Raw genomic sequence first — 23,746 nt, 5'->3', positions numbered from 1 at the left:
CACCTTAGAATCTGGCCCAACAGATACAAATATGGGTAGCCATAAATTAAAATATGAAAAGGAAATAAAAAGATAAATGTGAAAACTGTGTACTATATTACAGACTTTAAAGAATTCTGTGTGGGAAATAAATGGTTTCAATCTAGCCCCTCCTTGATATTTGTCCACAGATAGAAATCAACACATAATTTGGAGAAATTTTTCAATATTATTTATCTCTGTCCAGAAATAAGCCTGGGATAGAATATTAGGGATAATGCAGGTCAGGACTGAGAAGCACGGATGGATTTATGTGGGAAGATGTATATACTTCATGCTGTCCACAGAGTATCGTTCTATGATTGTCATAAAAGCAAGTGGGTTATAATACCCATCAGAGACCCCATTAAGCATAAACTACACCTGATTTCACCCTGTAAGCTCTCAGCTGGTTATTAATTACCCAAAGGTACACAGATGGAGATGCTGTCAAACACCTATACCATTGTGTCTTAGATGATCATACAGAGGGTAACATCAAGTCAGAATGAAGGACGAAACTGGTTCCAGAAGAAAGAACAAGGCTGTATTTTATGCACAGTGTGGGATAGGGAAAACCTGGGTTTTGAGGGCCAGCTATAATAGTTTTCTAGTAAGTGAAATATACACCCGAAACCCATTCAAACTAGCCCACATTTGTGAATGTTGGCAAACGCTGGTTAAGATTGTTCTCACAGCCATGTAGACAGAATCATGCTAGCTGGCCATCTTCTCCCCTGCCACCCAACAGCTTCCCATCTGCCCTTGGAAGCCCTGTGACTCGCTCTTGTTGCTTGAGATGTCTGTGTGTGGCATACAAGACGTGTTTTAGAGTTCCTGGGTTGTTGCAGGTGGTACTAGTGGCAAAGAGCGGCCCTGCCCCTGGAAGACAGGGGACAGCTACTGGGTGGGGAGGGACTAGATTTCATTCAGTGTGCAGCTCTAAGCCAACCTCCATGCTCTGGTTTGCCACCAAGCTCCTGAGGGGAAAAAACTGCAAGTCAAACTATTTTGCTGGCATACCAAGCTATCCAAATGCTGTCAAAGTGTAAAAAAGCAGAAACCTTGGGTATCTGTCAGTGCTACACACAATATATCAAGCATCTGCCCAGGATAACACTTCACACTGTGTTTGGGGTTTCATCCCTTGTGTCCATTTGTCATTATTGTCCATTTCTGATTTGGTGGCAGGTTGCTACTTAGCATGATGCTATTCCTACCGTCTCTTTCCTTTCTCCTAGGGTTAATCACAGTTCTTCCTCATTGCTTTTTAATGGAAAGTCTTCTATCATTTCTGGTAGTGTGAGCACATATCTTTCTAACACACTCTTGTAGTTTGGATATTTCAATTTCTTTTTGTCACGGGTTGCACAGTCATTCATCTTTTTATTTGCATTGTGCTTTGTGTCTCCCTTTTTCCAACTCTAGTTCATGATAATTGATAGTGTAGTTGATAAAAGTCTACCTTAGTTTTCCACTTTTCAGTCAGGCTGTAGTCTGCTAGCACAAAAGTTCTGTGTATGGCCACTGCAAGACTGTATAAGTCTAGCATGTTGTTTGTGATCTGTTCTTCCCAGTATCTTATATACTGTTGCAATAACTTGTGGTCCAACATCTTAATGATGTATAGTGAGTTTGTTTGTTCTATTTATCTGGAGGCTAACGTTGCTGAGGCCTGTCAGTGATGTTATATAGGAGAGAACTATGTTTTCAATAGGTTTTAGTTATTTAGCTTGTGCTCTTGTTGAGATGGCATCAGAAGTTGTGTTCTTTTTCATATGTTCATAAGCAGAGGTATTTGTCCTACTTCACAAAATCCTCTGTGAATGGAAAGTCACCCAGCCTTACTAACAAGCCTACAAAAAAACCTTAGTCAGATTTTATGCTACAGGCCTCAAATATTGTATAACTTCTCTTTACTAACATACTGTCTGATATTAGTCATCAACAGAGCTAGTCAGAAAATGGCATTTCAATCCCAAAGGAAATTCTGACATTTAAAAAAAAAAATTAGCCCTGAATCATGACAGATAGTCAGAATACTTTGATTTGGAACCATTGAAACAATCTTATTGAAATGTTTCATGTTGATAGTGTCAAAACATTATTGAAACAAAATGAGAAAGTCACAATGAATTGTTTTGCAAATTTTCCATCAAAAATTTCATTGAAATTGACGTGTTCCCATGAACCATTAAGATTGCAACAAAACAACTTTTTCTGGTGAACAACTGTTCCATAGAAATTTTTATGAGCTCTATTCAACAATAAATTGTCCGTGTTTGCCAGCCCACAGAACATCAGCAGCCCCCTTTAGTTCTACAGTTGAAAAGAAAGGTTTATCTTGTGGTGCAAGCACTGGGCTGTGACTCAGGAAATCTTCAATTCCTGGATATGTGTCAATGTGTAATTCACTCAATTTCTCTCTGCCTCAATTCCCCATTTGGAAAGTGGGGATACTTCTTCACAGGAGTGTTATGAAGGAAATAAGAGATGCCCTACAACAGCAGTTGGTTGTTATATGGAGTTAAATGATTTGCTACATTGATAATGGTCTTCAAAAATATTTTTCACTTAAATTGTTTATATCATGAACTTCCTAAGACTGCAAAAGACAGCATTATATATCCTTTACATGCGTTGATGTTATTCACTGATGCCAGATTATCATGTACTATAGCAATTGGAACTGGAAAACCATCAGTTTCTGTACTGATGCAGGGGCCATAAGAAAAATTCACCAGCAAAACGTTCTCATACATTTGGGTTCCTTAATTTAGCAGATCTCTTCTTTCTATCTAGGTGCTAATACATTCCCCATATTATAATATCTAAGCACTTCAAGAATATGGATTGATATCAGTGAAATTTGTGCCCTCAGTTTGAGGGCAATTTTTGACCCTTACATTGCTAGAGTAACATGATGGCCATCTAAATAATCATATTTTTCACTTATGTTGTTCCTTGAAGGTGAGAATCCCAAATCACTTTACAAACACTGAGTTGAGCTTCACAAAACTTCTGAAAAAGTGCAGCGAGATTGTGATTTAAGGTCACACAGACAGTCTGCGGGCAGAGATTTGAATAAATCCCATGTCTCCTGACTCCCAGCTCTATACCTTAATCACAAGCTTTATCTTTCCCTCCCTGCATATTCAGACATTTTAGGCATGGATTTTCAAAACTGACTATTGACTTGGGGTGCTTCAATTTTTGGGTGCCCAACTTGAGACCTGATTTTCAGAAAGGGCTGAGCACTTGCCCTTTGAAGCCCAGGTTTCTTCAATGTGTCTCAAGCTGTGCTTCCAAAAGTTGTTCTTTTTGAAACTCCTGGCTATTAGATTGCAAGCTCTTTGTGGTAGGGACCATCTCATCACCGATTTGCGCAATGACTAGCCCATGATCCTGATTTTGCAACCCTAATACAACTGAATCTATGATTAATAAAAGCAACACCTTTGACACAGGTTTGCTACAGACCCCCTCTCCATGTGGTCTTCTAGAGCTTGATTCCAGAGTTCACAGGGAACTGACAGAACCCTCTGCATGACTTCTCCATAACCTGCCGTTGTCTGCAGTGACTGTGAACCTGCTGGGCCCTTCCACACCTACTGTGGTGGAGGAAGAATTCACATGTTAAAATGAAATAAATAAGGAGATTTACAATGTAATGCTACTGTTTCAAAAACAGATATAAAAATCACGCCTTTTGTTGCCATCACTGAAACTGGGAGAGAGACTAAAAAAGTGACTCAAATATTTTGTAACTTTGAACTACATGGATCAATGATTGTTAGACAAGCAGGATTTTCAAAATAAGTGATTCTCTAAAATATCTTGGGAGAATGGCTGTGATTTTACAAGACCCCATATTTTTTTGTAGTAGTTTGTACATATATTTTATTTCTTGCATCAAGGAGTCACAAAATGCAGTCAAGGAATTAATTTGAAGCTTGAAAGCTAAAAGTGAAAGGGAGCCTGTATGTGTAGTTCTGTAGCCTCAGACTCTTGTGTCTAACTACATAACATATTTCTGTTCCACAGGAGGTAGTTATGACAAATTAGAAGTCTGAAAATTTTCTGATGGTGTAAAGGCTCCAGCTGTCATTGGGGAGATAGTGATCAGATTTCATAACTGCATGGTCCCCTGACTCCACTAAGAATTCCATATGGTCATCCAAACGTTTCAGCTAAACCCTCTAAAAATTTCCACTATGGGTTTTGCTTATAGAAAATAAAACTCTTCTTTTATGAATGTATCATAAAATGCCCACCAATAAACAAAGCATTATGGATTGGGTCTCCAAAAATCTGTGTCATACCCACTCTGTTATTTTCTTTTTACACTGAATAGAAATGACAGCAATAACTAACATGTGCCCAGATCTAACTTTTTATTTAGCACAACTTACATAAAGGAGAGTGGGTTGTTAAGTGGACATGCAATGAATAATTAAGTTGTGTATATGTATGTGGTGATAAACAGAAATTCTTCAAACCTCTTCCCTTTTTGTATAAAACTGCCTCTGTTAAATTGTTAATGCTATTACTGTGGACAGACACTTTCATTCATGTCAAAGATGTCAGCATAAGGCTTACACAATAACAAATGACAAATGCATAATTTATTGATTCTTAAATGGCTATGTCCTTGGATGTATTTCTTACAACTAATTTGCTTAGGGACACATCTGGTTCATGCAGATAGCATCTGTTTTAAAGAAGGACAGTGCTATATTTTAAAGTTAAAGGCAGAAGAACATAATCTTTTTTTTGCAATGTTTCTCTGTTCTTTTAGCCTAGGAACTTGATTAGTTCTCATTCAGTTCTGTCTACTGATTTTTATACCAAATTCAAAGATGTACAATCAGTTGTTCAGTTTTGAAACCATAATAAAGTTGTACATATAGAGTGTACTAACAGTCAATGAGTATATGAAGTAAAAAGTCCACAGACTTTGGTCCATTTTGTACACGCTGAAATACTTTTTAAAAAGTAAATATTAGTTAAGTTTAAATTTATTGCTGTATTACAATTATGATTATTGAAGGCACTGATTATTTGATCTAGTATAAATAAGAGGTGCCCATATTTTGACAGAGTAAGTTTATCACTGAGTTTGTTTTATTCAGATGTACAGTGTATGTGTCTGTTTCTACGAAGAATATTCCTACATAAAATCTACAAACACTGAATATTGATTTGCTAGTTTCAATAATCCTATCTCCATGATAGGCCAAACTTGCTCTTTAACTCTTTGCACCAAGTCTTTTCTTCCCAAATGTATATATACATAGGACCTGATCCTGCACACTCATGCTCATGTGAGTAGTTTAATTCACACAAATACTCCCAATGATTTCCTTTCATTAATATTAATGCATAAATCAAGCTTTCCTTGAATTTCAATCATATTTATTATTATCCACTTTGTGATTGATACAATAAAATATAAACAGAGGTTTAAAATCAGGTTGAAGTTGGCATTGGAAGAGGAGGGAGCAGGTATACATTATTTAGAAACTAACACTGGCATTTTAACCTCTTCTGAACAGCTAAGCACTTTTGCTTTTATGTTTCACCTTGCAGCATACACAAAATGTTTAATTATTTGACGATTAATGAAGGTAGTTTATAATTAAGCTGAAGTATGAACTGATGTCATCATCTCAGTATGATGATATACATTTTTATGCCAAAGCACCTGTTGTTTTGGAAGGAAACAGCTGATATCATTATCTACTCAGCCAGATAGCCCAGTTTCCTGCTGCTTAAAAAATTATCTTAAGGGTTACCTAAGTTGGGGTAACACAGGATTTACTTTTTCATAACCAGGACAGGACAGAATGCATAAAATGACTTTACCCAAATCAAAGATAGAAGAAAAAAATCTATTCTGTTAAACTAGATTATATTGTTATTTATTTGCTTGGAATCTATTTTATGTGATTTTTTTCATGTGTGTGTGTGTATGTATAATAATACAGTGATGGTTACCTCCATAAACTGCTTCTCAAGCTAAGGAGTTATGGGTTTTCCATCCATTCTTTGGGCAGACCATTCCATTTAGTATAGTCATAGATCTAATGATATAAGAAACCTCTTGATACAATAAATCCAGCCCCTGCCACAAATGAAGTAACCCTGCAATATCTGTCCCAAAATATTATATCCAATTTTTCCATAGACACCTCATTTATTGATGTCTCTACAGTTTCCCCAGGTAAATTATTCTATGAACTGTGTCATTAAGACTTATTTTTTAACAAATATCTATCTTGCAGTTTTCTTGTTTCTAGTTTCAGGCTGTCACCCCTTCTTTTACCCGATCTTAGTTATCATGCACATTTATTTTTGAGTGCCTAAGCAATAATGGTAAGAGTATGCCTAAATAATCTCCAGTAGACATCCACATGAAAAGATGCACTTATTCACTTATACTGGTGATTGCTTCATAATTGTTAAAAGTGCTTACTGGAATCGTTTCCTCAGAACAAACGAGCACAATGTGCCCACTGCAACCTTCATGTGAGTAGGTTCACGTGAGTCTGTCTAGCTGGAAGAAAAGGAGCATTGCCCCTTTACGGGCTCCCTTACAACCGGTGGGGTAAGGGGGAAAGCTTACACGGATGGATAGGAGTGGCAGGAAGCAGCCAGGGTCAGGTAAGAAGATCACGGCATTGCCCTTCCTGCTGACTGGAAGCGGGGTGGGGTATTTATGTTCTGTGCAATCCCAGAGAGGCCTTCTTTACTAGAATCAGGCTGGCAGTACCCACCCACCCACTAACTTGGCAAAAGTACCACGTTTCCTTTTGATCCACTCTTTGCTCTTTTCGCGGGAGGGGCTGGGAAGGAATTTTCCTCTCACCACCAGAGTGGCCATGGGAGGGTGGGGTTTTTACCATCTCTGCAACTGGTCTGGGACCTGGTGGGGTAGAGGCGGGGGGGAGGGTTAGGTTATAATGTCACAACTAAATATGTAAAACTTGTGAGGGACGTGCAGTGCAGATACTTGGTATGGAAAGGATACTGTTATCAGATAAAACGGATTGGAAAAGGATTGGAAGGCAAGTATCCCTTAGGGAAGCTAAGGAATGGGCTTTGGGGTTCCTATGTCTGGTACAATTTGTTACCACAGACTCCCAGATATTATAAGTGAATAAAGTTGTGGCCTAATTAAATCACATCCATGGCCTCCTGTCTTTCTTCCAGTTTAACCAGACAATGATGTCTCTCCGTAGGACTAGTTTTGAGACCTATGTAATTTGTATTCCATGCAATAGATAGATCAATGGATGTTGTTAAGCTGTTCATATTGAGCTTCAAATGAGAAGGGAACCTAAGTGTAGTAGCTTCCTATCAGAGGTGTACTTATTACAGTGTGCTTTATAATGAGGGTTATGCTAGGGATCAAATTAATATCCCAGGAGGCTACAGTGTAGAACCGTGATCACTGTGACTTTGTGCACATTAGCTGTGTGGTTAGCTTATATGCGTATGTGGGAGAAAGGCACCTGTCTAGCTACTAATGGATATTGAAAGCCACAGCCATCGGTGCTGAATCAAGCAAAGTCTTATTCTAATTTTTTTCTCTCTTTCACATCAGAAAGCTTTCCTGTAAATTAGGTTTTCAAAAAGTTATTTAATAATACCGAAAGCTATACTGACAGACAAAATGTAGAGTAATTGCCTGTGGGTATGCAGGATGTTTACAGCTGATGTATTCTAACTATGAATGCTATTTTTCTATTTATTAGACTTCAAAGAAAGTATTGCTTGCTGTTTTTCTTTATGCCCAGCATTCGTGACTGACCACGGGAAACAATATACATTTCTTTTTTACAAATCTAATACATACAATTTCACTAAAATTCAGTTCAACTAAAGAAAAATGAGACTTGAAAAGTTCATATATATTTAGTAAGACTCTTTCAAGACCAAAAAATCCAGTTGCGATCAAGTTCACAGTAAGAGTATTTTGATGACAACAATTAAAATTTGTTGCATTCCTGTACTGTTGGCATCCTAAGGTAGGTTCTCATGCTTTCCATAGCCAGAGGTTCAAATACCTCTATCCTACACAATTCATTATGTTGTAAGATGAGTCTTGGTCCTTCTATTCCTCAGCGCCCTCCTATATCATGGCTTTAGTCAAGTTCCCAATGGACATGTATCAAAATCTTAAAAAACATCCCCACAAGTGGTGATACTTGATATACTTATTGGGAGTCTCAGCGGAGAATCCAAAGGATGAATGTTCATGGATGTAGACACTCGGGCCTTGAGCTGCACTAAAATAGAAAACAATACATTTCTTTGATCATTGTTTTTGTACAGTTTGACTCCTGCTTTACAACCTGATAATTACAGTTATATATTCCCATTTTATACCCCTGTTTCAGTATCCTGACATAAGTGTCAAGATCTTATTCTACAGTTTGTGCTCCTTAGTACCATTTTCACTCTAAGGCCCCTTGCAAAAAAACCCAACCAAACAAACAAACAAAAAAAGCAAACAACAAACCCCTGCAATTGGCAGTGGGCCAAATCCTGAAGCTTTATTGAGGTTTTACTCTTTTCCCTTGGACAAATCCTGAATTCAATGGGCCAATGAGAGTTTTGCCTGGGTAATAATTGAGTAAGTGACTCCAGGATTTAATCCAGGATTTGATGAGTTGTGACTGATCTCAACCAAATCCTGTGCCTTTTGCTGTCTCCAAAATCTTTTCTATTTCTTGTGCCTTGTAATTAGGTTTTGTAGCACATAAATAATCAGAATCTGACACTTGACTATTTCATTCCCGTGCATCACCAGTACCAAAAGTTACAGAGCTATAACTTTCTCTTGAACAGAAGCAGCTGCAACAACATATGCATATCCAATGCAACACAGGATCCAGAACAGCAGCCCCCCTTCTGTTTTCTCTTTTGAGGATGTTTGTTTTAAACTTTTTTATGAACAGTAAAGACGACTTTCCATATCTGGGCTCTAAATTCTTGGACTATCTGCATATGTAACTGCACTCAGCTTCTACACAAACATGCCATTTTCCTCATCTTTTGAACTAAAAAAATATATATCTTAAACATGCAAGTGTGGGGAAAAATGTGAACCACAATGAGCCAAGTGCCATATTATTACTACAGAACAAAATGAGCCAAATTCTAAGCTGGTGTAAAATGCTGATTTACACTAGGGCCGATGGGTTTTGTTGCCAAATTCTAAGCTGGTGTAAAATGCTGATTTACACTAGGGCCAATTGGTTTTGTTGCATAAATTCTATTACTGACATGTGCTTGATAATCAGGACTCTAATTCTGCAACTGGCTGTGTAGCATGGCTGTGCCTGTGTGGAGCCAAAATACAAGCTCAGCGTTTAGTTGTACAAGTTCCATGAAAATGCTCCGGAGGTCCCAAAGTGGCCCGATTCTTTGCAGCACTTGAAGGGAGTTTCAAGATTCATGAAACCTATTATGAGGATGATATTTGCAGCTTATACATTTTCTTGTTTTACAAAACAGAAATAACTTGCATTCAATAAATTAGATGTTATTTAGTCCCTTGGTTGACTTGTGTGTGAATTTCACCTCCCCATGCTCCACTGACAGTCTGAGATTTATAGTTGGTGGAGTGAATTTTTGGCTGTCAGAATGTCCCTTGGGACCATTACAGACCACATGTAACTTAGGGTACAGCTACCATTCGAGTTGGGGGTGTATCCACTACAGTCTACTTTTGGTGCTCTAGCTAGATCGAGCTAGCACAAGTATGTTTCCTTGAACTAGGAATTGCATCACCAGTTTGAAGTATAGACATACGCTCAGAGCAGCCCCATGGTCTACTCTAGATTTCTCTCAAGGCTGAGCTTCCCCCTTGCAGCCAGGATCCCAGAAGAGCAAAGAAGGCATAAAGGCACTTTCACCTACCCCTCACTGCCCTTATCCACTGCCTGACTGCACTTCTTGAGGGGCACAGGTTAGAATCAGGTTCACAGGATTTAGGATTCTCTGCCCCATTATTACCCCCAAGTGCCACTCCCATTGCACTTATATAGGAAAGAAAAAAGTTGAAGTCACTTAACTTCTGAATGAAAATTCCTCACTGCAGTTATCATTCCACCAAAAATAATCACTGACATCCATATAAAACTGTGAAGAATGATCATGGTCTGGTTCGGTATATTTTTCTGTATCTTGTGCTACTGCCCTGAACTACTCTCAACATGCTCACTGAAAAATGAATCTAATAAAGTGATGATTACATATCTTGCAAAGCACTTTAAAAGCAAAGAAAAGCCAGAGCTGTCTTCCACTCTTCAGCAAACACTGTTGTACAGACATGTATCCATTGTGCACTGATTGACAGCTCTGTGCCTTTCCATGGCTATTTGGGATAATCATGTGGAAAATCAGTGCCAATGACGCGTGTTTAATTGAGGTATTACCAGAAATCTGTAGATCACTCTGAAGAAATATGAATCCACTTGGAAAACCAACCCACAAGTTCTGACAAAGGACAAGACACTCAAGCAAATAGGTGAAATACTTGATAGCCAGGGAAAATGTGAGCTGATCAAATTCTTTGCGTTAAAGTAAAGATGCAATATATGATATATTAAACAATATTTACCTCAACAATTCATCAGTAAAATATGTTTTCCTGTATGAGTCAATAACAAAGTAATAATTAAAAGGCTAAATGCTCAATAAATTGTTTTAGCTCCAGCTGAGGAATTAGCCCTAGAAAATTGTTTTTCTATTTCCTTTTCTATGAACCAACCCACCTTTGCACTCCCTTGCTTTTAAACTCTGAGCCAGAGTAGGTTTCTGAAAAAAGCTTTGCCTATTGGTGGTACCTCCAGCCTCCAGATAAACCCATACCAAATATTTTCATGGGGAGAATTTGGAGAAAACATACCCAGCAATGGGAAGGTTTTAAAACATAGGGATTAGAGGTCTTTCAAACTACCAGTTTGGCTCATAAATGTTAGCAAGAGAAAATAGATATTATAAAATTAGATCCCAAATGAAACTGTGCTTTTGCCAGCAGGCAGAGTGTTGGACAAAAATATGGTGAGGCTCTGTGCACTACAAAAAATCCTGACCATTAGTGAGCAGCACCATGCATCTCTGCAAAAGTGTATTGCAGCATTATGACATTTTGGTGCCTATGAAGCTGCTTTTGTTTTTCTAGGATATTTGAAACAACAACCAAATATGGCTAGTGTTGCGTGGGGTGGGGTGGTTGGATTGTCAGTGGTTTTTATTTGTTTGTTTTTTAGTGAACCATGAACAACGTATTTTGGTGCTGCAAGGGAGAACATTTGTGCACAATTCCAGTGAGGGCGTCTATTGTGAATCCTGGGTGGCTTGCATTCCCAAAGCATCTTGCCTTTTCTGCTGTGTGGGCATTCTCTCAAATCAAGTTTGACCTGCTTAAGTTCTTGTTTCCAGGTTTCAGTAATGCTAGTTTGTGTTTATCAGCAACCAGACTCTGTTGACAAAAAGCCCCCTTCAGAGAATAATGAAGTCATTCTCACAGTGACTGCTGGGTTTTGAAATGTTGAGTACTCTACCTTTGGCTATTTAGATGTACATAAGAAGCACATAGAATCTTACTTTTCATGGACCATAAATAAACACCCAATCCAAGACTTCAGCACATTTCTAATTGTAATGCAGCGTGTAATCTTTCAGTACACAACACAGATGTTTTTGGTCCTTGTATAGAGCGGAGACAGTGATAGTTAAGTATGTGTTTGCATTATAGTCACGGTGTGAAAACATTATGTTTAACTTTCCTGATTATTTTCTTCAGACAAAATGAAAAAAATTTGTTCAGCCACAATCCCTTTCCACAAGAAATGGGATTTGAGTGGATTGAAGAAGAGACTTCTCTGGAAGTCAGAGGCATCTACTTATATTCCACTTAGTCCAATGAAAGATAAAAGATGAATGTTTAAACAGTGGCATGCTCCCACCCTCTTCTCCTGCTACTGACACATTAACCACCTGGCACCACTTACTTGAAATGAATATGAAGTGCACCATGACAAGTAAGAGCAAGATTTGACCCACCATTTATATACAGTAGAGGAAAAAACACTCATATTTTGTCTTTTAAAAATACAACCTTATGTACCCATATAGCATTGATCTTGCCACAAGACAGTCTCTCAGATATGGGAATAATCTCCCAGCAAGTCTGGGTGGGAAATGGTTTTCCAAGCCCACAAATATTTCTGAGAGTACAATTTTTTTTCTGTCTCAGATCAAGACAAAAAGTTGAAATCTCAAATACTTGCAAGCCAGAAATATGATTTTTGTCAGTTCAGGTCAGTTGAAACATTTAGTTTCTATAATTTCATTTTGATTTTGACCTTTTTTTATTAGTTCCTTTTTCAGTCTAATTAGCTTACAGTCATTTTGAACTGGAAAGCTGGAATTTTGATTAGAAAATATCAAAATGAAACATTTTAACAATTTAATAACTTTTTTCCCTGACATTTTTTCAACTCAGGAAATTCATCAAACCAACCCTGTTTTACAGTTTCAGTTTTGACGAATTAGCATTATTCAATGAAAAAACAATTAGTCAAAAAATTCCCCGACCAGCTACAGGTCCAATTCTTTTCCCTCTAAGGCTAGCATCAAATTCTGCTGTATATGCAGAAAGTGCCCTCTGTTCTTACTGAGCTTTTCCCCCTCTGTGAGAATAGGTCAGACAGATCTCTCCACATGCCAATCCAGACCTCTTCTCCATTGTGTGCTTTATAGGAGAGAATTTTTTGTGAAATGTGTAGGTTTCTTCTTGCTGAGCCTGTACTATTATTTAATCTATTCCTGTGAAATTAACGATCATCAATTCTTCTCTATCTTTGACTCTCTCTTTCATCCCTCTTCCCACTCCCCGCTTGTCCTTTTCTGCCAATGAACTTTTTCAAGAAAATAGACACTATCCTACAATAATGATTCTTCCCCCTCTCATTCCTCCTTCCAGTCCTATTCCACCATGGTCCTCCTTCACACCTGCTCATCTTCAATAAATTCAGTTATCATTTCATGGGATCTGCTTATTATTTTAGTTACAAAGGGCCTAACTTCAAAAATATGTATGCTTCCAATGTCCATTCTTGCGTAACCAGTTTAATTAACAAACAGCGATCTTTATGTGCAAATAACTCATTTGCATGCAAAGTGGTAGTAAATGTGTGGGCAACTCCAGACCATAATTGCATGTGGCTTTTTCAAACATCAAACCTAAAACTACTAAAAGAAAGTTGTTGAGGGTTTTTTGGGAGGGGAGGAGGGGTAGTAGAGGGGTAGTCAGTGGGAATGCAGGTGACTGTATATGGTAGTGAGCACAAAATCACGGCTCTCTTTCAAAGTCAATATCAGAGAAAGCCATAGAACCAAGAGATGCAAACAACGCATCCTTTCCACGTGTTCCTTTTATTCAGTGACACAGTGTTTACAACACAGAATTGAAAGACGGTTAGCAGGCAGGAAAAAAAGGACAGTGACCAATGAGGCAGTAAACACAACTTTATTTTGTTATCTTTTAAACAGAGTGTGACCTAAAAGAGCAGTTATGGTTAACTAATACAAGAGACCATTTGGTGTGAGCAGTGTCTAAAGATGTTGTATGGCGAATAAGTTAAACCATTTCATGAGGGCAATAGAAGGACAGGAATTCAGAGGCATATGTAGGACAGAAAAGGTGTACTTTAAGGCGAGTTGGGATGGAATGGGGCATTGTGGATGCACAGAGATATAAAAACGCCGTTCCAGATTATAGGAGTGACATAAAAGAGGGCTTTTGCACCGTGAACTCATGTGCAGTGGCAGAGTAAAGAGGAGAAGGAGGAGGACTCACCGGGTCGATGAGGTGTTCTAGAGTAGAACTGAATTTTTGGAATGCAAGGGGAATTTGAAAATGGAGATGAGGGTCTGTTTTTTAATCTTTGTTACAACTACACAGAAGTCAATGAAGTTGCAGGAGGAATAAAATTGGCCTAACTTATATGTGCACAGATATCCATGTGAAATGACAGGTAGCAACACTGTGCATAGGCTTAAATCTCTAGAGCTGGAGCTTGGGGAAGCCATAGAGAAAAGGGTTGCAATAGTCAACTGACATCGATGAGGACTGCATCTGGGTGAACTATTTGTAGTGAACAGTTTAATCAAAGCCTCTGGCCCAATTTCTGTTTGCAAATTATTAACAAAGACATTTATTTTCACCAATAAGTTCGTTATTTAAAATTGACAAATTCTTCATGCAAACATATTTCAGACTACAGGTTGTTCACAAACTGTGCCCCATAGATCCATTTGCTGCTCAGTGGGGTGATTAGCCACATCACAGTAAAACTATACAGAAAAACTTAGCATAGTCATTATTTGCTACAGCAGAAAAGACAAAGAATGTGAAGATCTTCGACAGGGCCTCCCAAAAGCAGAAGCATTTTTATAGTAGCCAGACAAAGCACCAAAAGCAGGCACAAAGATACATTTTGCTGATTTCACATCACACACTAAAATCAATCCACAGCTCTTCCTGTGTCTCACAGCCTTCTGAACCGGCTTTGTCTTGTGGGGAGGCCTGTGAGGAGAGCACACAGAAAAAATTGTCATACAATGCAATGCCTTACAGGCTAATTCCCTTTGTTCACAATAGAGATGGTTAAATTATTCATTGTAAGTGTATTATATACAATGAGCTTAGCTCTTTTCTTGGTATAAAAATTGTTCCCAAGCCAACTTTGTTTTTTACAGATTTGTTGATAACTCATTATTGCTTATGAACAGTTTATGTGACCAAATTTCAGGTTATAGGTTGTTCTCAGATGCTACACTTCATTTAGTCACTATTTATTATTTGCTCTGTGTGATCTAAGTTTCATCATATTTCTCCTGCTATCTGACTGGATGACAGAAAAATGGTAGAGAATAATGAATGGTGATTGGTTAACAGCAAAAAACAACCACACACAAATTCTAGTACATGTAAGAATAAAAGCCATTCCTCACACACCCTTGAAAAAAGAAAAACAACAACCATCATCAACCCCAGTTAGAACAAGTGTCTAGGAACAGTGAATAAAAAGGGGCAAAAACATGGAGACATCAAGCAATTTGAACAAATATTTGTGAACCCTGTTTTGCAGTGTTTGGCCACCTCTAGATTATAACCAACTCTCTGGACATGAATATCAATTCATTCACTCTAACCCATAAGTTGTGCAGCTTCATTCACCTCACTGTCCACACAATTCCTCAAAAACCTCTCTATTCACTATAAACATTTTAAATACTTTAAAATATAACTCAGCACCTATCATGCTGCATTATGTATCACCTAACCAACTTCACTATGTATCCTGATTTTTCCATCCTCAATTTCACACCACTTACTTCATCTGCTTGCCTGCAAATTGCTTCTCCACTTACCCCATAAGAACATAAGGAAAATAAAAACAGCCATATTGGGTCAGACCAAAGGTCCATCTAGCCCAGTATCCTGTCTTCTGACAGTGGCCAATGCCAGCTACTTCAGAGGGAATGAACAGAACAGGTAATTATCAAGTGATCCATCCCCTGTCACCCATTCCCATCTTCTGGCAAACAGAGGCTAGGGACACCATCCCTGCCCATCCTGGCTAATAGCCATTGATGGACCTGTCCTCCATGAATATATCTAGTTCTTTTTTGAACTCTGTTATCATCTTGGCCTTCACAATATCCTCTGGCAAAGAGTTCCACAGGTTGACAGTGCTTTGTGTGAAGAAATACCCCCCTGCCTAACCCACAATTACCTCACATTTCCTTCCCCATCTCCTTGGTTCATATTTTGTCTAAATGTTGTAACTGTGGGTTAGATTATGTTTCCTTTATTCACACTGAATAGTACCTTCTCCATCCCATCCCATTCAGTAAGACTACTCATTGAATAATGTACTACTTAATGTGAGTAAGAGTGGCCTTTGGATTGTAAATCTTTGGAGGAACTAAATAAGTTCAACCTGGCAAACTGACAGCAAAGGGAAATATGCTAACCATATACAAGTATTTGAAGAAGCTAAACACATAGGTCAGATTCTCAGCTGGTGTAAATCAATGTAGCTCCACTGAAGTAAATGGAGCTACTACTTAGATTTACTCCAGCTGAGGGTGAATCAAACACTACCTTCAGGTATACTCTCTTATTTTAAAGTCAGAAAGAAAGTGGTGAGAGTGGACTAATTATAAGTAGGATAAAGGATGAGATAGATCAAAAAATTATGAGTACCCAAAAAATGTCTAAGAGTGAGGATTACTAAATTATGAATTTCCCAAGAAAAGTGGTAAAAGCCTCATTGCTTAAATTGTTTAAAATTAGACTGGACAAAATGCTTGGAATATATTAAAATCTCTCTGGTGCATTGGGACCAACCCTGCATTAGTAGGGCTAGAGGGACAAGGTAGCTTTGGGTCATTTCCATCACTAATTCCCATGACTCTATGGTCCAGGAATACTCTAGGACAGAGGTAGAGTATTGTAAAGAAAGACACAGAAGAGTTCATTCTGCATTTGTAAAGAAGTCTAATATGGGCCCTCTAGAAAAATATGTTTAAACCCAGCATATAAATGGCCAGCTTTCAAACAGCCTTATTTATAAAAAAAAAAATTTAAAAACCCACAAAATAATGGTAAGTTAAGCATGTATTGTAGAGCATGAATTCCTCACAATCAAAGATGAATAAAAAAAAGTGAACCCTGGAGAAAAAGAAGCCTAGCCATCTGACAAAGCCTAGAGCACATGTAACCCCATCTCTACAAATGACTGCAGAGCTTACAAAACAAGCCAGATGCTGCTCCTGGAAGGATTTCATCTATAATATCCGAACCGCATGACAGCCTATCACAACTCATGTTTGGCCTTAAGGTGTGCGGCACTGGGTGGAATAGGCAAACAATAAGAGAGAAGAGGGAGACAGCGCAGTCCTTTACAAACTGAAGAGTTTTATTTATTTATTTTATTTAAAAATTGCATTTGCTTTACCTGCAGACAGTGGCACAGATGATACTGCTATAGTATTCTGCTATAATATCCTGATTCATTTGCAGTGTTGCATAGATGCCAAAACATATTTTCACCTACTGGGTCTTCTTCAATTCATCTCATTTTTGCCTGCAGATATAGGACCAGATCCTGAGGCAGGCTGAGCACCTCTCTGGAATGTGCCCATAGCTCAAGAATGTGTGTATCTCCTTGTTTTGACTAGGTTATTTTTTAAATGTTCATTTATAAAACCATTGCTCAGAGAAGGTGTTTTATACAGAGGGTTAAACTGTCTGAAAAGACTACATGTGATAGGGTGCAGGGTCACAGCCTAGACCATAGTACACAAGGGGTTAACTCCAGCTTTACTTTTCCCTCCTCTTACTTGGGTGCTCTGGGAAAAGCCTGCTGGGAGCGGAGGGGAAATACGTGTAGGGAGCAGAACATTAGGTTGCCTGGGAACATTTTGTCAGGGGGAGCTGTTTTTGCTTCTATTGTCTAGTTTGGGATTATGATTGTAAACCGCACTGAGTGTTGCTGTATTGTTTCAGCCGAGTCATCCCACCAGCTTACACTGCACTTTTAAAAATATTTGATTAAATAATTGCCAGGAGTATAATTCAGGACCCTTAAAATATGCTTCTGGCACTAGGGCTCACTGATCATAAGGGCTAATTTAGATTCCTAAAAGGAAGCAAGTATTGTCTCTTTGTAGTGAGGTTTACAGAGGGATTGTCCAGCTATACCGAAAGGAGGACAGGAGATATTACATATGGCTATAATCAGGCCGCAACTTTATTGTTCGGTATCTGGGACTGCCCAGCACATAAAAGTGTACCGTGCAGGTAACCCCATGTTCATTCAATAATGTCTTGCAGGGCTTGCACCAGCCACCCCTCTTTTCCATCCAGGTCCCCCAGCCAACCAATTGCTGGGCCCTTACCATCCACCCTCTCCCCTCATAGAAGAGTTAAGATGGGCTATAAGAAAGAGGGATTGACTCCCTGCCATACCAACCATAGGAGTCCCCAACCCCACGCCATTCAGTTCCTTTAACCAACATGTCCTTTTTAAGTCCTTTACCAATCCATTTATCCAGTCACTGTATCCCCTCCTACTCCATGAGAAAGGGGGCTTCACCACACGGGCTACCCCTTGTAAACCCTTCCGTCCATCTGGATTCCAGGGGATGAGTCCTTGTCACCCCTTGTCCCCTTTTTGCAGCAGTTTGCCACTTTCTTCTCTCCCCAGCCCATAAAGCATTATTCCCTCCATTCAGCTAGCCAGACAAATCCCCCCGCCCCCATTTAAAGATGTGGTGCGGTGTGGTCAGTGTCTACACTGCAATTAGACACCCACTGCTGGCCCATGCCAGCTGACTCAGGCTCAAGGGACTCAGACTAAGGAGTTGTTTATCTGCGGCATAGACAAAGAAGCTTACAAGAAGTGGAAGGTTGGACATATGACCAGGGAAGAGTATAAAAATATTGCTCGGGCATGTAGGAAAGATATCAGGAGGGCCAAATCGCACCTGCAGCTGCAGCTAGCAAGAGATGTCAAGAGTAACAAGAAGGGTTTCTTCAGGTATGTTGGCAACAAGAAGAAAGCCAAGGAAAGTGTGGGCCCCTTACTGAATGAGGGAGGCAACCTAGTGACAGAGGATGTGGAAAAAGCTAATGTACTCAATGCTTTTTTTGCCTCTGTTTTCACTAACAAGGTCAGCTCCCAGACTGCTGCGCTGGGCATCACAGAATGGGGAAGAGATGGCCAGCCCTCTGTGGAGATAGAGGTGGTTAGGGACTATTTAGAAAAGCTGGACGTGCACAAGTCCATGGGGCCGGACGAGTTGCATCCGAGAGTGCTGAAGGAATTGGCGGCTGTGATTGCAGAGCCCTTGGCCATTATCTTTGAAAACTCGTGGCGAACGGGGGAAGTCCCGGACGACTGGAAAAAGGCTAATGTAGTGCCAATCTTTAAAAAAGGGAAGGAGGAGGATCCTGGGAACTACAGGCCAGTCAGCCTCACCTCAGTCCCTGGAAAAATCATGGAGCAGGTCCTCAAAGAATCAATCCTGAAGCACTTACATGAGAGGAAAGTGATCAGGAACAGTCAGCATGGATTCACCAAGGGAAGGTCATGCCTGACTAATCTAATCGCCTTTTATGATGAGATTACTGGTTCTGTAGATGAAGGGAAAGCAATGGATGTATTGTTTCTTGACTTTCGCAAAGCTTTTGACACGGTCTCCCACAGTATTCTTGTCAGCAAGTTAAGGAAGTATGGGCTGGATGAATGCACTATAAGGTGGGTAGAAAGCTGGCTAGATTGTCGGGCTCAACGGGTAGTGATCAATGGCTCCATGTCTAGTTGGCAGCCGGTGTCAAGTGGAGTGCCCCAGGGGTCGGTCCTGGGGCCGGTTTTGTTCAATATCTTCATAAATGATCTGGAGGATGGTGTGGATTGCACTCTCAGCAAATTTGCGGATGATACTAAACTGGGAGGAGTGGTAGATACGCTGGAGGGGAGGGATAGGATACAGAAGGACCTAGACAAATTGGAGGATTGGGCCAAAAGAAATCTGATGAGGTTCAATAAGGATAAGTGCAGGGTCCTGCACTTAGGATGGAAGAATCCAATGCACCGCTACAGACTAGGGACCGAATGGTTAGGCAGCAGTTCTGCGGAAAAGGACCTAGGGGTGACAGTGGACGAGAAGCTGGATATGAGTCAACAGTGTGCCCTTGTTGCCAAGAAGGCCAATGGCATTTTGGGATGTATAAGTAGGGGCATAGCGAGCAGATCGAGGGACATGATCGTTCCCCTCTATTCGACACTGGTGAGGCCTCATCTGGAGTAGTGTGTCCAGTTTTGGGCCCCACACTACAAGAAGGATGTGGATAAATTGGAGAGAGTCCAGCGAAGGGCAACAAAAATGATTAGGGGTCTAGAGCACATGACTTATGAGGAGAGGCTGAGAGAGCTGGGATTGTTTAGTCTGCAGAAGAGAAGAATGAGGGGGGATTTGATAGCTGCTTTCAACTACCTGAAAGGGGGTTCCAAAGAAGATGGCTCTAGACTGTTCTCAATGGTAGCAGATGACAGAACGAGGAGTAATGGTCTCAAGTTGCAATGGGGGAGGTTTAGATTGGATATTAGGAAAAACTTTTTCACTAAGAGGGTGGTGAAACACTGGAATGCGTTACCTAGGGAGGTGGTAGAATCTCCTTCCTTAGAGGTTTTTAAGGTCAGGCTTGACAAAGCCCTGGCTGGGATGATTTAACTGGGAATTGGTCCTGCTTCGAGCAGGGGGTTGGACTAGATGACCTTCTGGGGTCCCTTTCAACCCTGATATTCTATGATTCTATGATTCTATGATTTGGACTCAGGATAGAGCCCAAGATCTGGGACATCCCCCCCTTGCAGGGTACTAGAGCCCAGGCTCCAGCCCAAGTCTGCACGTCCACACTGCAATTAAACAGCATCTTAGACCGTGCCCCATGAGCCTGAGTCAGCAGGCATGGGCCAATGGCGGGTTTTTAATTGCAGCGTAGATATACCCTAAGAGCAAGATGGCTTACATTATGCACCAGCGGAGGAGTGGCAGTTAACCTGTACAGGGGAGCAAGGGACATCTTCTGCCTGCTTAAATAAACACCTCCCATGGTTCTGGACTTGTCAGCTCAAGCAGGGAAAAAAGCTTTCAAGTGGCAACTTCCTCAAAACATTTTAGAAAAAAAATAAAATATTAAAAAAAACCTCCTTCCTTAGTCAGTGCGGTGCCCTCTGATGGACGGAAAAGATAACTACTCCTAGAAAGACAACTATTATTTTGTTTAGATGGGACACACATAAAGCTGCATTAATAATGAAGTCTCTTGGATTAGTGTATACCTACCTTGTGCTGTTATTTTTGTCAAATATCTCAAGATAAGTAGGTTGATCATTATTAGTGCTTTGATTGGGGACGTCCAAGCAACACCTAGACACTGCAGTATGTGTTGCTAGTGATGGAGGCCTCGTCCATGCTTAAAAGTTTTGCTGGCATAGTTATGTCAGTTAGGTGTGTGAAAAACATCACATCCCTAACCAACATAGCTATACCAGCAAAAGCCAATGTAGTTATACCAGAAAAAAAGTCCTTTTACTGGTATAACTTATTCCATTTGGAAAACTGGTCTATCTCCGGCTTTGACTTGGTTATTTTAATAGGTATATGCTGCATCTCCAGTAGGAGGCCTTGCCATTATAGCTACCCCAGTAAACCCTTTCGAGCGCAGACAAGGCCAAAGGTACTAGCATTCTTCCCTGTGAGCCAGTACTGAGTGAATGCTAAGCATTGTGTTGGGTGGAGATACAATTATGGACGTGCTGTCTTTGGATGAGATGAATAACTTGGCAACAGGAGGATGTCATGCCATGCCCACTCAATGGAAAGTCAAGGCTTACCCATAGTCTGAAAGATCACTGTGAACCTTCCTTTTTGAAGGCTGTAAACTGTTCATAATACATCATACTGAAGGGGTGGATGACAAAAAAATTTGAGGTTAAAAGCATTGGTGAAAATTCAGTGAGTGAAATCCTGGCCCCAGTGAAATCGATGGCAAAACTCTCATGGGACCAGGATTTCACTCATTGATTTTAATGAAAATTTCCATGACTCCTCCTTTATTTTATGCAGCATTTTTGGTGTCAAACTTATTTCCTTAGTAATGGCCAATAATCATTGTTAACTGGTGGCTTTCAGCAACCAATTACAAATATTGTTTGTGGTTTCAGTTTAGTGGAGACATATCTACTTTATGAAACCATCATCACAATATGGGCTAACCAACATCCCTTCCTGGCAGTCTTACCATTGATGCCAAGAAGTAAATGACATCCCATCATTTATAAACCCTTTGTGCAACCCATAATCAGTAGCGAGAGGCAGCAAATATAATTGATGGGTCTACGAGTAACAAGGAAAAGCAAAGGCTCCAAGGTACCTGTAAGTCAGTCCTATACTCTGACTCTGGGACTGAACTGAAAAAGCCTCACAGAAGCCTATATTTTCTGCTCTCTGTCTCCTCCCTTTGCTGCCTGAGGTCTATATGTTGCAGGACTAGATGGTACCCACTGGCATCCAGGTGTTCTTCAGCCTCTAGTGGCTGCAGCAGCACCAGGAGACTTCAGTGGTATCATGAATCTTGCGATACATCAGCCACATAATATACTAATGACGTTATTGGTGGGACTTAGTCCTGCTGGCCCCAGAGGACTAGCTGTACCTGTTCATCATTATGTATCTATTAATCTCTTTCTTTTGCTTTTGTAACTTCCCTGTAAAAAAGTTTTTAGTGTATGTGAAAAAAATAACCCAACTAATGTAAAATGAAATCAAGTGTTTATTATTTTTTAGATTATTCAAAAACTGTTTAGGGAATCCTTTAATATTTATAAACCAGTTATGATGACAGATAGATTAAGTAGATATCATACCCTTGCTTCATCGCACCACTGCAAAATAAGTCACATCATACATATACACATAATGGTACAGGGTTGTTTGTTATTCACTCTTTCCATGTACTGGCTGATGCATCTTTGCCATGATTCATTATTCCTAACAGCTATATCAAGTGTTGCAATTACTACGCAATATAGATTTAAGCCTATAATATTTCTAGATTGGAGAGAGAGAAATAATATATTAAGTGCTTGTGGTATCTTTATGTATAAGTTTGAGAATCATTAAATAGCTGTCATTCTTCCTCCTCAGCATCAATTACTCCACTCTGGTTTTACTTACTCTACTCTATATAATGAGTCCCTAGAGCATGTTTCATTGCGGGAGAATGAACACATTCTTCACTTGTGGTCAGTGGGATGTGGTTAATTTGAAATCACTTAAACTATTATATCTGTCAAGCGTGGTTATTTTATTTTCAATTCACATCAGTGTTTTAGTATGCATGTCGGTTACTGGGTCAAACTGGCAGATTAATTTTCAAGCATTCTGTTGTCATGCTCTTCATCACTGTCTTTACATGTAGACTCCTGTTGAAAGTTAATATATGCCTATTAAAATTTACTTCAGAGAAAATCTACCTTTAATATAAACATTGCTATATTTGTAAGCAAAAAAAAGCTATTTAATGCAAGCCAGCACACAGTTCAGTGTAGTCCTCATTATTCTCATGTAAACCAAGTACATCTTTCTGAAATATTTTGTCTAAACTTCCTTTTTAGAAAAAGGAAAAAGAAAAATGATTCATATACCACACTTAAAATACTATATATTTTGTGCGAAGTCCAGAATCTATCCAGTCTTATTTGTCATTTCTCTTTTTGTAATTTCCAGGTTTTCTGAAATTGGCACAAAATGTATTGTTCACAAGCTAAAGAACTAAGCTCAATACAGGCAGATTCAAAGTACAGCTCACACTGTATAAAATGTTTATCTTTTAAAATATTATAGCTTGGACTTCCAAATAGCCAGAAATTGAAATGTTGAAATATTAACTTACACATCTACCAATAACAGCGTGTTCAGATAAAGAATTAGAGGAACCACCAATGAGCTTTTTATTACAGCAATATTGTACATATTACATGAATAAATTACATTGTTGCATTATGCAGCTGCTGCATCATCAGTTTAGAGAGCATGCTGAAATCCTAAGTATTCTAAGATGCAAGCTCAT

The 23,746-nt window shown here is 39.4% G+C and overlaps 1 protein-coding gene across 1 annotated transcript in view; it reads right to left on the bottom strand.

Moving 5' to 3' along the window:
• Window positions 1-14,604: 14,604 nt before the first annotated feature.
• The window catches only part of ZIC4 (Zic family member 4), a 253,927-nt gene continuing 244,785 nt past the window's right edge, over window positions 14,605-23,746 (bottom strand). The window contains exon 7 of the transcript XR_012640973.1: window positions 14,605-14,623. The gene's annotated coding sequence lies outside the window, so the exon portion shown is untranslated. The remainder of the gene's footprint in view (window positions 14,624-23,746) is intronic.

Source organism: Natator depressus, chromosome 9 (genome assembly GCF_965152275.1).
Source record: "Natator depressus isolate rNatDep1 chromosome 9, rNatDep2.hap1, whole genome shotgun sequence".
Lineage (NCBI taxonomy): Eukaryota > Metazoa > Chordata > Testudines > Cheloniidae > Natator > Natator depressus.
This window is presented reverse-complemented; position numbering and strand designations above follow the sequence as displayed.